The 16,372-nt window shown below is 41.1% G+C and overlaps 1 protein-coding gene across 1 annotated transcript in view; it reads left to right on the top strand.

The window, feature by feature from the left end:
- Positions 1-16,372, top strand: part of nr3c2 (nuclear receptor subfamily 3, group C, member 2) — a 70,075-nt gene that overhangs the window by 25,113 nt on the left and 28,590 nt on the right. The gene's annotated exons all lie outside the window — the stretch shown is intronic.

Here is a 16,372-nt window from a genome sequence, read left to right as displayed (position 1 = left end):
GACTGTGTGCTCAGAGAGACAGTAAAGCAGAATGACAGTGCAGGGCTTTTGTTCGAAAGACTGCCAGCATGTCAATTCCGATGTAACATTTTTATCGACACCCTCCTCGCCACAACCTGACAGGCGGGCAGGAGCTCAACTTTTACGTTCTGCACCAGAAGTTCAGGGTTAGTGAAACAGGTTCCCTTGGCAAACTTTGGAGGAAGCCCCCCCCCCCCCCCCCCCCACGTCTGCTGCTGAAGGAAGTATGCAAGACTGGCAATGTTTATTCACTTGACCTAGAAAAAAAGCTCTTGGTATAACTGCGCCCATATTCAGAATTCACAAATATTTTTTTGATTTTATAGTGGAACTGTTATACAGTGTGTGGATGCACAATGTACTGTATAAGCTATTTACTGCATGATTTGCTGTTGTTTTAGAGGATCTCAGGGGGAAAATGGTTTGTTTTCTGGGCTTGCAGGCTTCTACATCAGGCAATGTACTGAAATGGCGATGTTCTAATCTGTGAATAAATGTATGAATAAATATGCTCACTTTAACCTCATTATTTCAATTCATTATTACCTTCTTCCGACTAGTGCATGCGCCTAATAGCACCTTATGATTACAAAATGCCCCAAATTAGAGCTGAAACTTGATCAAATTGATTAGTCCATCGACAGAAAATTAACCAGGAACAATTCTAATAATTGATTCATCAGATTTTCTGCTTCCAGCTTCTCAAATGTGAGGAATTGCAGCTTTTGTCTGTTTTATATCAGCGTGAACGGAATACGTTTGGATTTTGGACTGTCGAATGGACAAAACAAGCAGCTTTTGAAATAGGAATATTTGCTGGTTGTCTTATTAAAATTAATCTGTGCATTTTTGCAAAATCCTAGAAGAAGTCCTAGAAACTTGGTGATCTAATGACTATTTGCATCAACGCTAACCCAAAACCCTCAAAATATCTGTGGGACAAAAGACGGAGTCAAGTCAAATGAAACCTTGGGCTCTGGGAGACTGTGGTGAACATTTAATTATTTTCCAACTAAATACCAACAATGAATCGAGAAAATATTCAGCAGATTAATGAACAATGAAAATAGTCCTTGGTTGAAACCCTACTAATAGTTACAGGACATTTATTTTAATCACTAACGCTGACTGCATTACAGTATGAAACTTCTACCATAACGTCATTACTTGTTTTTTTCAGTTCCCACACAGTTTACGCTGCCTTTCAATGAAGCTGCTGTTATATTTAGCCAGTTTATTGCACTACCTGGCTGTAAACAGGAAGTGCAGCAGATTACTCCACGACTGTCCATCTGGACATTAATACACAATGGAAACCCAAAGCTATTTCACTGGCCACAGACAGACTGTGTTGTTCACTGCTGGGCTCAGTTTAAGCCTCACGATATACATTCATCCAAATTCACCAGACTGAGCAGGGCAGGGAGTCTCTGCGTGGAGGAAAGATTCCTTTGATGTCTAATAAGCAATTATTGACGTCTCACCACAATTTTTTCTTAAACTCATTAATCCTGAACAGCAAGTTGTTTGACGGCTTTATTCACTCCTAGTACTTTGATTGCTTTTGACCACCTGAAATGATGCAAGTGTCCCATATTGATCCCGAGCCTTGTGTCTTATGTTTGTTTGCCGATTGCTCAATAATCCAATTATTGCCGCACAGCCTTCGCTGAGCCCCTATGATGTGTAAAGAGACACATCTTTAGCATGCAGAAAGAGAGGCGCGATAGAACAAGGGGAACGGGAATAAAAGTGTGAAAAGAGAGAAAACTCAGGAGAGCCGGGGAGACTGTGTGAGATAACCTACGTGGGAGAGAGGAAGAGGCAGAGAGGGAGAAGGGGAGAGTGAACGAGTGAAGGAGAAAGAAGCCACTGAGGGACTCTGCGGCTGTGTGTGTGTTCATGTGAGAGAAAGAAAAAGACAGAGGGGAACAAAACAGAAGAGAAAGTCACAGGCAAAGCCAAAGTTACCTTTATAAATGCACTGACCTTGTGCACTTCACATTAACCTCCCTCTCCGAGAGAATTAGTCTGTATCATTCACACTCTGCTGTTCTTAACTGCGCCAATTGATTTCAGTGGACCAGAAACGGGGGAAATTGAATCTCTTGTTACCCTGGCCAAAGACCAAGGGAATACATGCTAATGCTGCACAGACAGACAGACCTGAAACAACCTATGCTTACTGTTAGTCCACTGTTGTCTCTCTGGATAGATTTGGTGTGACTAGAATGGCTCCCTAGGGTGCGAGACTGTTGGAACAGCTTCATAAGCTGTGGCTGCAATGGATGGCTAAACTCTTTCACTGCTCTCTCACTCCTCTTCTCTGTTTGTCAGGTTTCAAATGCAGGTAAGGAAAGAGGACAGAAGAATAAAGAAATTGTTTTTGGTGAATGACATGTGGCATCATAGCATTGTACGGCACTATGGCAGCCATTCTAACACTATTAAATCAGCAGTGAGCGTATTACTTCGGATTGATGGCCGAGGGCGAGCAGCTCAGACAGATTCATTTACGCAGCATTTGCTCCTCGTTAATAACAACTGATGCTATCACAACAAAAACTAGTTTTCAAATAGTCCTTTGTACGTTCAACCCAGGCACAAAAGGGCTTTAGGGTGCAATGCGTTTAAAGACACAGTTCAACTAAACATGTATGGATTTTTTTAAATGCCTCCGTTACACAATGGAAGATATATGTCTCCAGCATGAGGCTAATGTTGATGTTTGGCTCCACGATGGCACACTTTTCCTTCTGCAACAAATGGCTTTAATCCACATAAATTAGAAGAAGTTGCTCAGCAGGAGGCAAAGATTACAGGGATAATGCACGCAGTGTGTGTGTGTGTGTGTGTGTCGGAAAAGAGAGAGACGTGAAGGAGTAGAGGAGCTGTGACGAGACGGCTGGAAAAGCAGGAGTGTTTATAGAGGCACGGTGAAAGAGCAGCAGCTGGGGTAAGGACCCTACAAAAGATGGTGGCACAAGAGGAAGGTTGAATCAAATCAGTGGAGAAGGTAGACGAAGGAGGTCAAACACAATGACAAAGTGGTTAGAAACGTTTGTCTACTAAAAGAAGTATGAATTGCTTGAGCTTAAAACACTTAAATCTTGAGAGGAAACATTTAGAAACTGTTGTAAATAACACATCAACATTTTTCTTTTGCTGAAGAGGATCCTAAGTTAGATACTGTGGAGACACAGGGACACAAATAAAAACCGGGCATGGAAAAAAATATATAAACACAGCACACAAATCCCTGTTTCTTTGTACATGAGATGGGGCTAGCCAGTTGCTGATTTATTTAGAACAGTAGAGAATCCTTCATCATCTACAGCACAGCGGTAGGCCTTCAGGTTTGGGCCTTTTTGGATTTATAAAGCTTCATTATTTCAGGCTGTAAAACACAGAAAAATATGCCTCTTTTAGATATGCTTCACACATCCAAGGCTATAAAGCGTAACGTGTATGTGTAGGTGCAGTAGGTGTTAAATGGAAATTATGACCTCTGTTTCCCAAGGGGATTTGGTGGTGACAGATGTGTTCAGAGCAGCCTGGCACTTCTTCTGAATTTACAGTAACCAGAGTTTGTATGCTTTGGCCAGGGATCCCAGTGAAATGGGCATGCCTCACACTCTAACATGGCTGTTATGACAGGCTTTCTCATATAAAGCCTCTGTGGACAGACAGACCCTGGGGGCAGAGTACATAAAGAGGAGTCAGTGGCACATTGAGAGGCCGTCAACGTGCTGCACGGTATACGGTGTCAGAAATCTGGCTGCAGTGTGCCAGTCAGGTCATGGTAGACGGTATATGCTTGATGTGAGATTGACAGACATATTTTCAATTCCAACCCATGTCTTTGTATCACTCAGAAAAACCAATTACGCTCTATTTCCTCTTATAAAGCCACTCATTAGCGCTGACGGGTTTCGCAACATGAAGCAGAACAGTGAATAGATAGAAAATGTAGGGCTACAAGCTGCTTTTCTGCTGCACAAAGCCCGTGTTTCAATAGGGAATCCTTTGTTCACTGTGTAAATCCCCATGGCCTCCTGTTTAAGAGCTCAGTATGTCACTTGAGACTAAACTCCTGCTCGCAAAAAAAGTAATTAAAATATTTTTTTAAATCCACTCAGGTTGGACCATATGTAGTTCCCTTTAAGAAAGAGATCCATCTCTAGAAAAGCCAGACTAAAATACAATTTCTATATTTTTCCTCCTCGTAAGAAAACCCTCGTATGCCTTTTCAAATGAGACGCTCCACATACATGAGATATTTCTCCTCCCCTCTCCACCTGAGACATGTCTCCCATTCTTAAATATTTATTCGATAAGCTCAAGATGTCATGTATTTACCCTAATCTTCAGAGTTTCATACACCTCAAACAATGAGATGCAGTGTATCCACAAGACAGTGAGGGGAAGAGCAGCGGAGAGAGAGAGAGGGAGGAAGGAGAGAAACCTCTGAATCGACAGTATTTCCCTCAGATGGAAAAATGTGGGAGATATTTTGAGCCCCAGGAGTATTTGGTTGGACGAATGTTTTATTTGAACAGGGCGTCTTAGTGGCAAAGCCTGATGTTATGATTTATTAAAAGTGCAGCGTGAAGGGAATTACAGCGTGGTGGGAAACTGTACATATGTGTGTGTGTGTGTGTGTGCCTACAACTGTATGTTGATGAATATATTTGTGAGCATGTGACTGCTAGCCTGCAGAAAGAGGGCAAGGACAGTTCAGTCAGATGATGAGCAGTACATAAAGCGAGGCAATGTCTATGAGGACATATGCAAGTGGGAGTGGGCGATAATTCAATTTTAGGGCTGCAGCTAACAATTACTTTCATTATCAATGAATCTGCTGGTTCATGCTTTGGTCTATAAAATGTCAGAAAATATCACAATCGCAATTTCCTAAAGCTGAACATGACGTGTTCAGATGTCTTGTTTTTTCCAACCAACTCTTTAAAACCCCAAGCTATTTGGTTTACAATCACACCAGATTAAGACAAGCTGTAAATTCTCACAATGGAGACAGAGGAACATGAGACTGTGTGCCATTTGTGCTTGGGAAAAACAAACTTAAATGATGAATTGATTATCAAAATACTTGGTCATTTATTTTCTGTCCATCATCTCATCCATAAATCAGATGATGGTTTCAGCTTTATTCAATAATAACATTCATCGACTTTCAGTAGTAATATAATCCAGGGCTGCAAATGAGATTATTCAATTATTCCAAAGGTTAACTGATAGTTTAATCTCTAAAATACCAAAAAAAGAAGGACAGACACACATTACAAGTTCCCAGAGCCCAAGGTCCAATTCCTTATTTTGTCTGAACAACATTTAAAAACTCAAAGGGATTCAGATTAAAAAAAGCTGGAACCTTTAAATATTTAGCAACTTTATTTGATATGTTATGATTCATCGATTAAAATCTATTAAAATAATTTTAGCACTGATATGAATATATCATGTTATTGTTTTACAAAATTCTGTACAAATGAGCGCTACCAGCAGTTTTACGTGATGCCATGCATTACACCGTGTTCATTCAGTTGAACATTAATTTGAAATGCACTTGCCATATTGTTAAACTCACTCAAATCAATCCTAATGAGTTTATTCTAATTAAACTCCAACCATATTACCCAGTCCTACATGCAAAAGATGAGCATCAGTCGTTATCTGACTATTTCAAATCTCACTAACAGAATAGTCAGTTTCATTGTTGTGTATGGGCATGATCAGTGTGTATTTTGAGGCCTGTCAGCATCAGACAGCACATAGGTCGGTGGCTGTAAGAATACAATTTAAATATTTTCTCTTGCTTCCTCTCTAGTCCTTTATCCCCCTGTTCTCTGTACTCCTCCAGTCTGCCTCACCGTCGCTGACATCCCTGGAGTTGGCCGGCCCAAAAAGGTGACATGGGCGCCCGCTCTGAAAGGGCAGCCGCACGCACCACTGCAAATCTTTCACCTTATTAAATATACATCAATAGTCAGCCATACCTGTGAGGCAGCTCTCACCTGAGCCAAGGTTACGGTGACTGATGTTATTTTTAACCTTCTTTTTTTGAACAGGAAATTGTGTTTGGGGCTACGATGTACGTTACATATAAGTACAATGATGATGAGAGGGATGCATGAAAGGTGACAACAGCTCTCTGGATTTTTATGTTCCTGACTCTCCTTCTCAGCCTATCTACACGTAGCCAACACGTGTCTCTTTATGCAACACACACACACACACACACACACAAAAAAGACAGGTGTTAAGGCAAGTCTGGGCATCGTGTGGTGATGACCAAGGCCTGGTGCATGCCTTATGATTGAGATGCAGGAGGTAGACATGCAGGAGACGCAGATTTGTATAACCCTTTTCAAGAAGGCAGTTTTAACAGGAATCAGTAGTTTGTTAAAGCCAATCTATTCAAATTTCAAGGGGCGCATGATTTTGTCTGGAATGAGAAAATTAAGAAACGTTGATCAGGTTTGCAGGTTTGCACGCTAACTTCATCACTTCAGTAAATGATATGCAGTGTTTGATTTCACTTCACCGGTTTGGTTGAAAAACACTTTAACTGCATAACAGTAACAACAAAGTGAAACAGCGTCACAAACACGACACTAGATACTTCACCATTGCTGTAAGTGCAGGGTGAATGCGAAGAAAGTTACAGATTTCATGTTTAAGATTTAAGTTTCCGTTCTAGGATTAATGAAATGTGCTGCTTACAATAAGACATTTCAGAAAACCTTTGATATTGTGCACCGAAGATGTGGTATAGATTAAAGGGTTGGATCACACTGTGGTTGTGGTCAGAGTTAGATTAGTCAGCACATACGTATGTGTTCCTTTGATAGTTCATTGTGTGTAGACTGAGGTTTTTCTTTTTGCAGTTATTTTTTAGCGAGAGCCTAATTGCGCTATGTCCCTCAGCAGGTGTTGCATTGTTCATCCAGGGGCCATCTGGGCCTGTAATCCTTTGGAGGTGAACACACTGAATTTGAAAAAGGTCATTGCACAGACACATTTAGTTCGGCCCGACATTTTGTGTGCGTGTGTGTGCATCTTTGCCCTCTAACCTTATTTTCCTTTTGCATTTTGTACCACATGGGTGGTAATCTTTTGTAAGTTTGAGGTCAGAATCTTAAAGTTGACCTTTTAGGAAAATAATGTCGAGCAAAAAGGACAAAGAGCAGTCATAATCCTGTTGGACCATTCATTGTATTTGCTATGGGCTGATGGGCATTAACCTCCTATTCACCAGAACAGCAGAATGTTCTATAGTCTTTAATTGAACTAATCTAAAAATGTAATTGTGAAGCAATTGAATATGGAGAGCTTCAACCAATCTCCTTTGGCACCTGCTGCTAGGATTTATGCGCAGATACGCTACTTAATAAAATATGCCAAAAGACTACATGCAGAAAGACTCTAAAAATCCATATTTCCGTAGTATAGTTGATGTTTCATCTGCACATTTTTGTTGATTACTTGATTGGCTCCTGATAGATGCTGTCAGCAGCAGTTTGGACTAAGTGGCTGAGTGCAGGCAAGACCTCTATGTGGATATATGACTGCTCCTCTGCTGTTGAACCTGTCAAATACTATAGAGAGGCTGACTGGAGAGCAGTTCTCAACAGTCCTTGAGCTAACATGCAGAATGTGCTGCCGTGGTGCTAACCACCTGGATCTGAGCCAACCAGAGACTTGGCTTTGGCTCCCATGCACAGCCCACTTCTTGAGGTTGTGGTTTCATACCCTGTGACTGTAGTCAGCCACAAGGCTATAAACTATACATACAATAAACACTCCAGGCAGATCCACATGTTAGCCCTATAGCTAACTTTATCCCCTCAGTAGGTATATTAATGTATTATGGTTTGTGTGTGCAGAGTTTCCTCTTTGCACAGACTGGACTCCCTGCCTGCTCTTCCTCCATGTTTGTTCCAGCAGAATTGTAAATGACTGGTGGGTGTTGAAGATGATCGCATGTGACAGCTAATGCGTAGGGTTGCTGGCAACATGTGTCAGCGCCAGTGTACATTAACCCACATACAGAGTGAGGCCTTTTTGAATCACACGGGAAAGGAAAAGGTCGCCTTTTGAACAAGATAGTTTTTGGCGCATTTAATTTCTCTGGATCCATGTGCTCAGTTCATTTGGATTTTAGGGTTTCAGAATTGAAATGGCAACGTCTAGCTTATAGTATACTGTAATCTTATTGACTAGACCCTTCTTGTACTTAACAAGGCAGAGCCACTCATTAAGTGACATAAACAGTTGCTTAGGGTCCCCTGGTCTCTGGGGGGCCCCTAGAAAATATTTTTTTAATGAACACAATACACAATAATGAAATAAAAAAAATTCCTAAATAACTTCCTAAACAAAAACTGACAAGATTTCTTGCCATTTTTGAGACGAGCAAAAATTGACAATTTATGTAGGCTAAGAAATTAATTTACTGTCCCCTATGAAACAAGCACTCCCAGGATTCTGTATTAGATATGATAAGAAACAAAATGAATGAAAAAGACAAAAATGAACTTAGGAAAATAACCTTTAGAAGCTATTCTTCGACAGTTTGCATCATATCTTTTTGGTCCTGTCATATCCTTTCTACATTCGGAAATCTTTCACATGAAGACAGGAGAGATTCAGCCCTTCAAATGTGAACATTACACTAAAATATGCATCAAATTTTAACCAAATCAAGAAAAAGGCCCTGAGAAGGACCATTCATAGGGTTAGGGGGTAATAGACAAATTGGTTCCTGATTGGTCCCACTTTAGTCTTTACACATTTATTTGTACATTATGTGTGCTTAAACTAATATTTACAATACACAAGTTGATATAATGAGGGGGGTCCCCCAAACCAAGTCCTGCTTGGGGCCCCCAGAAGTATTGGGCCGGCCCTGTAACCAGGTGAGGGTAAACAGGAGTCTGTTAACTGATGCTAGAAAGTGGAGAACAGAGGTAAGGAGTATGTGGCGTGGAGGTGGCTCAGGTCAGGGCTGATCCCTTAAAGATAATCTCCCTCTCCAGGGATTTGTTTTTCCCATTTGTCCCAGGGCCTCTAAGCTGAGTTTGGAGGTCACCTGCTGTACAGGCAACAGGACCCAAACCTGGCGATAGACACGTTTGGAAGGAGCCGGGTATTGCATGGAGTTGGTGGGAAAAAAGCAAAGTAAGCTGTAAATAGAATTGAAACATGACCACCAAGGGAGGCCCGGTCTAGAGTTCATCCATGCCACTGAAATCAAAGGATTTGGGTCTATAACAAAACCAGTTTTAGCAGCATAGCTTTGAAGTGGTCCATTTGTGTTTATGTTCGTGGCAGTAAGCTAGATTAGAGTACATTTTGAGCCACGTTTCACAAAGGTGGTGAAAACAGGCTCCTTTATGTGTATTTAGTTAGATTTGAGCCAACTGCCGTGCTTATTTTTGCTGATATCATGTAGGTTTATGTTCAGGAGGGAAATGTGATTTAAGTCACTGAGCTGGTATTTCATGTTCCTTCATGTGTTGAACATTGTGTTCATCACCGGCCTCTTGTTTGCATTGTTTCTCGATTTCCCATGCCTGGAAATCAACCTGATGCCCAACATCGTATTTCTCAACATGTCAGCTGAATTGTGTACCCAGCTGTTTCGTGGCTGTTGCTGTTTTCAGCAAAGGATCTTGGAAACTTGGTGCTAAAAACAGAAACTTTGGGGATCAGTAACAGACCAGTGTGAGGGCCACATGAGAACATAACTTCTTTAAGTCATTAAAGACAGTTTTGTCGCAGTCGATCAAAACTTTGGTGCGGGACTTGAGGAGATTTGTTGAGGCTGCTACAGAGCTGCATAAATGAATAGCAGGGTTGTTTTCATGGAGATGAATTAAGCATGGTTAAGGTCGTGGTTGTGTTGTTTTGTATTGTAATGTGTTAATGTTACATGTGCAATCTTTTTGCAGGATTGTTTTTATTTATATTATAACAATAACAAGCCTTATATTTTACAGGCTTTGTCCGCTCTGAAAAATGTCTCTCTAAATGGAGAACATTTTTGAGGTAACCAAGCTAATGCGTGGGATTTACACCCATAAACCTTCTTCTCAGCCTTGCACATTATTTCCAAAGCTCAAATGGAAGATCCATCTAAACTGAGTTCCTTTCAGTATTGGAGATCTTTGGCCTGGTTCATGCTTTGTGTGTAAATGAACTCTGTGGACTGCATATGGCCAGAAATGAACGAGTGGGCGTGTTAACCCCATAAACTGTTTACTTTTCTTGTTGTGGCTTTATGAAAAAAAGTTTTTATCAATTTTAATACGGCTGCATGAAAGTTTTGGAGTTTTGGAAAAGTATGAAAAACATGCACACCAGCAGTCACTAACAGCACGTCAGCGTTCACACAGAGTTTAAGTATGTCGTGCTACACACAAATTACGAACGACGCTGTGGGCACGCAGTGGCATCCCATGCCTAATTTTATACCGTATGGATGTGATCAGTCCTTTGCTGCCCTTGACAGGCATGAATTACGGGAGTTTCCAGCCACGATAATCCTCCCCACCAGATAATAACACCCTGCCACATCTCCCTGAGATTCATGCCTGCGCGCTTTACCACTTAGCCAAAATATCCCAGGTGATTAATTCAATTCGCTGTGTGCGACAGTGAGTGATTTATGTGAAGTTGAAATCGTCAAACAACTGGTTAGTTAAAGCAGCCGAGTTGCACTCACTGCTGCCTTAAAGGTATCTGCATACTGAGGAAAAGGTGAGTGTTCAGCAGTGAAAGAGTGGCTGTGAAGTCGGTTTATGTAATTTAAAGTCAAAGACAGGTACAGCTTCAGACATGTTGAGCACAAACTGGATACTGTTTGTAGATCAGAAAGATACTGTAGTCTGTTTCCACCCATAGACTGAGCCTTTATCAACTCCCTGAGTGTGTGTGTGTGTGTGTGTGTGTGTGTGTGTGTGTGTGCGTGCGTGCATTTCTGTGACTTGTCTCATTTCTTTGTTTACACTCAAAACAGTGGATTTATAGGAGAAAGATAATCATGATTTGCTGTTATGGGGAAGGTCACTTAAAGTTTGTAGGCATAAGCCTTGGAGGGGAGACAACACAACAGCTTGGAATTTAAAACAAGGAATGCAGTCACAGCCGGGGATACCAGTTTCCATCAGAAAGCAAATTTGCCATTTCTGCTGTGAACTACATTTTATTTGATGGTGAAATCGCCTCTTTTGCCCTGTACTTTTAAGTCTTTATCCTCTGTATTTTATCAGAAAATATAAGCAAAATTAAACAGTTTGAGAGAGACTGTTTCTCCCAACTGGAATGTATTAAACAGTCATGCACAACATTTTAAGGTTATGATTTTTATTCTTAACCGTAAGTGGCAGCCAGTCAGAGTAGATTATACTGTAACCTTAACACAAGTGTAACACAAGCCTGACAAAGAGGAAATCTCATATTTCTGTATGCTCAGGTGCTCTGCCCAATGCCAGGGTCACCTTCACCAGGAAAAATAAATCCCTGGTGGCTCTCTAGCACTACCCATAAGACCTCTCTCCCTTTGAGAGGCGGTGAGTGGGTGTCAACCTAATGTTTATACTGTCTGCCCGTGGTTATGTAAGCCATTTTGTCCTCTTTCTCTTTCTCTACATCTCCCTCAGCTTGTTTAAACTAATCTACCTTTACCTTTCCAATGTGCCAAGTTGTGTGTTACGTAAATATTCTTTGAACTGGTCTAGCTTAAGGTTTTTCAGCATGCCAAGGTGTGTATTACATAAATATTGTAGGCCAGACTGTAGAGAGGTACTGTACCGTGGAAGCTGTGTGTGTTTTTTTTTTTTTTTTTTGCAGAGTCAAGGATGCTTCTCTTTCATGAGGGGCAGGTTCAGGGAGGCTGTGGTACTTGTCTGAACTATCCCTGTGATAACAGCCTCTAGAATGAACGAGTCAGTGTGTCTACTCAAACACACACACAAATTTATCTTTACAGTGGGCGGTTGGCTCTACAGCAGTGTAAATACAGTACAGTACACAAATGTGTGTGTGTGTGTGTGTGTGTGTGTGTGTGTGTGTGTGTGTGTGTGTGTGTGTGTTTGTGGCAGACAGTGTTACATGCATGATGAGGACGTTGTTTTTCTATACAACAGAACTCTTCCCTCAGCTGCTTGTTTGCTGACTCTGTCATGCTAATGTACTTATGTGGGTCACAGGGTTCATTCTTACCACGTGGGCCCTGCTGTCCTCCATCATACAGCCATCTCACGGCCCATTATTCACCCATAATGATGTTATCTTGATAACCTCAGAATAACTACGGCCCCCTTGACTTCCTTCGTATCTCCAATTTGTCAGTTTTCTTCGACTTCATGCTCCGTTTCTATGGCGACTAATTGTTCTTGTTATGCCATGCTCGGTTGACTTCTGACCTTTCCTCGTGACCCATATTGACCTGTTTACGGTTGACAACGATTATGAGCTCAGACTCAAGAGGAAAAAAAGGAAGGCTGCTTTAAATGACTGTGATTATCAAGTGCAATATTTCAGGATTGTGATTAATGGTAATAAATCGTCCTTTCTGGTCTTAGCTCTCGCTGATTTAGCATTCCTTCCACAGCTGAGAGAGGGTGGGGATATTTGAACCATTTGGAGAATGCTGCCAGTGTGCCATCCGAATTACTTGTAGAAAAGCATGAGACCAATTTGAGCCCAAACATCTGTCCTGTGGTTTGATCCTCACACATTTTAGCCAGCACAGTGGGCTTCGTCTTGCTTCGAGCTCTCACATTTCTTTTCCTTTGTCATTTCATTAATCTTATCTTCCCTAAGCAGCATGTTGGTCTGGGAAGCCGCGAAGAGGGCAGCAAGAGTTAGTAAGAGATACAAATTTCTTCTTGTACATTTTGGTGGGAAGAAACAGGCATTGTGTACTCGCGCTCATCTATATCCTCATGGGAAATAAACAGCAACTAAATCATTTGTTAGCTTTGTGTGTTATCTTTAAAGATGAAAGGACACGGAGAACAATGAAACCGCTGCCCTGGGGTTTCTGTAGGAAGGGAAAAAAGCAACAACTGGAGCGAAGAATGAGACCTTTGATCTGTGCAGTCAGTCCCATTGAGTTAGTCTGAGACTGTACCCAGAAATAGAGAAGACAGGGGTCAAGAAAAAAGTCCCAGTCCCAGTTCAAAAAAGTAGCCTGCACACTACTGCGGAACTTTCTTGTGTAGTCATACATCACATTCTTTTCAGAGATATTGTTATGAATATTATATATATATGGATTTTTTTTCCTCCTAAAATGAAAAATGTCTCGTCTTTAAGGATTAAGTAGAACAAATTTTTTTTGTGTGTGTTATACTGTACATTGCAGTTTTCTAAAATGAACATCTGCACTAAGTTAGCAAATGTGCTTCTTCTGCACTCTGGCTGTGTGTTTGCAGCGTGAGATGAAGGGTCACAAAAGGTTCTGCATGCAGGGAATTAACAGTTTGAACTGCCGGCCTTTACGTGATGTTACTTCCAGTGGTACATCATCGTTTAAGCCTTCATTGAAACAGACAGCAAATTGCAACCTCAGAATATTTTGAGCTATGAAAATGACAAGCCAAACAAAGAGGAAATTCATTTGGCGTGTCCTCGTGGCCTCGTGGTGAAAGATGCACACCATTTAACTGCAACATCCCAATTTTGATTCTGGCCGGAGACCTTTGTTGCATGTCTTTCCCTTATTCTCTCAAGCTCATTAAAACATATTTCCATTATTATCCTTGCACATGCTGCACCCTAACAAACTATAGGCAAACATGTCTTCTGAAACAGCCTGATTTGCGAATGTCTGGTAGCTTGTGTTTAGTTTTGGGCTACTGGCAGCCGTTGGTGCACAGTCACTGCAGCCTGGCCTGTCTGCTCTGGTTTCATAAGCAGAGAGAGTGAATGACCTATATACTTCTCTGAGGGAGGGGAAGTCACCTTGTTGGTGGACCAGCGGGCAGGCAGGCTGGCACGCAGCGACAAGGTTTTAATGTGCGGCACTATTAAAGGGTTGACCACTGACTGGATATTAGAAGCATGCTTTAGAGGGGCCTCTCACATGCTGCTTGTGTTATTCTTGGCCGTAAACTTTGTGGGGCTGTTCTTCCTGGTCGTGGATTGTCTTCTTGTTAACACAGCTTTGTAATAGTGTGAAAAGGCCAACGTATGGGGGACTATTCAGTAGATTAGCATGCTGAAAAACACGTCTTGACATGGATTGGATTTATGCATGCACACATACACACACTCACATTAGCTGAAACCGTGGGGCTCAGTGCCAGAAAGATCTAGTCAGACAAACACCTCACCAGAGACTCCTCTAAGCGTCCTAACAAATTGAATGTGTGTGTAGATGGACAAGAGGGAATTAGATCAGTGGTCCTGATTGTATCTGAGTGTGCTGTTGCTGTACCCCTTTCCAGCTAGTCCCCTGGAGGAAATGTGTGTGCATGAGAGAGGGAGCGAGGTAGAGAGAGGGAGAGAGGAGGAGAGCGAGTGCTTGGCAGCTGGTTTGATGAAGGATGTAAGGAGAATGTTAACCAGACAATCACCTTGCATGTTATTGATTGAGATGGGAGAGAGGTAATTAGCACAGAAAAGAAGGGGAAGCTGAGGCCACTTTTAATGTTTTGATACAAGGTGTTCTCTCTTTGTACCCTTCGACATGTTGTGTTCTGTCTGTGTTGTGTGTGTGTGTGCACATGAGGGGTAATGTTTTATCAAAAATCATACTGTACATCCTAGTGTTTCCATAACTGTAGACTTAACCTTAAATGCATGATGCTTTTAATCTCCTAGATTGTACATGTATTTTTTTTTTTTAATTATATGCGAGAGCCAACTGATTCAGTTTTATTCCGTTAGCAAGTTGCATAAGTAAGAAGCATGCCCTAATATAATGTGCACATTCAAATTTTACTCACACCATGCAATGTGTATGCATGGAGCCTCATCCATATGGCATGCTGGCTCTGTAAACTGATGAAACATGTCATGTTTCATACCAGATTTTATTGGGTGGCCTGTTCTGTTTTCTCTCTCTCTATCTTTTCCTTTACAACTGCTTGTAGCAGAGCTCTGGGAGATAGAGTCTTAATGTCTCTGTGTATGCATTGGATATAGATCCTTGAAAAGCTTTATGTATAGCTTTGCATCAAATCTACATGTAGAATACCGACTAGACCCCAATTCATACTGGATTTTTGTAGCCAATACTGATGTTGATATTTGGGAGCTAAAATCGTCATTTTTTTAAATAAATATATAACATAAACAACAAATTTGACAAGGAACCCTTGAATTTGGTTATCAAAACATTGTGACCAAGATACATACCAGACGGGATATTTTATAGTTAAAAAACAAACCATGGAACAGTGACAGTGTTTCCGAGCGACGTCAAACATATCTTTGGCATTTCTGTACTGCCATTTCAAGTTACCCATTGGCCAACATTTATTTCGCTACTGATGTGCTGTGTCTCTGGGAAGCAGTACCCTCCGATACTATCTGCTGTAATGATGACACTGTACAATCGCTCTATCATTCTGTATTGACATAAACAGAATTGATCAAATTTGTGACTTTATGAATCTCTCTACCCAGCCTAAATGTTCTCCTACTGGAGTTTTGAATAAATGTCTAGAAACAAACATATGTGACAGAGCTACTACACCAATGACATCTAAGCAGAAGTTCAACCAACTAATTGGTCAGTATCTGTCACTGGTCATACTGTAATTAAACAACGCAAACATATCAGAAGTAAGCTTATATATGAGACAGGCACTGATTATAAAAAAAAGTAATTATTATTACATTGAATATCTTCAAGGTGAATCTGATAATTTACCTTGATATAGATTGTAGGTCATATTGTACTTTGTGTGCTCCTCTTTTTCAGTTCTTTAAACATGGTAGCGACCTGTTTCTCTTTTGAGTGATAATTGATTGACATCATCCATTACCTTTGTACCTTGGACACCCATTTCCATGACCCACATTGTCTCATTTGCAGCAGTAGGTAAACTGCAACTCTTAACTAACCCACCTTTAGCACTGCATCAGTAAGAACATACTGTACATCCTGAGCTTTAATGGCCATGTAATTGCAGAAATCAGTCAGTAGTGAAAGCCGTAGACGATGCCAAAGTAAACAATGCCTTGGATCAGGCAGAATTGCAGCAGACCGTCATCAGTTCTGTTCCCTGTTAGTTGTGGCTCAGAGTAAATAACAACAACATGCCATGCTACTTACAGCACAGCACACATCAGTACTGACCTGTCATCTTTGACC

This window comes from Enoplosus armatus, chromosome 2 (genome assembly GCF_043641665.1).
Source record: "Enoplosus armatus isolate fEnoArm2 chromosome 2, fEnoArm2.hap1, whole genome shotgun sequence".
Lineage (NCBI taxonomy): Eukaryota > Metazoa > Chordata > Actinopteri > Centrarchiformes > Enoplosidae > Enoplosus > Enoplosus armatus.
The sequence above is the reverse complement of the archived record's forward strand: the minus strand, read 5'-3'. Positions and strand labels throughout refer to the sequence as shown.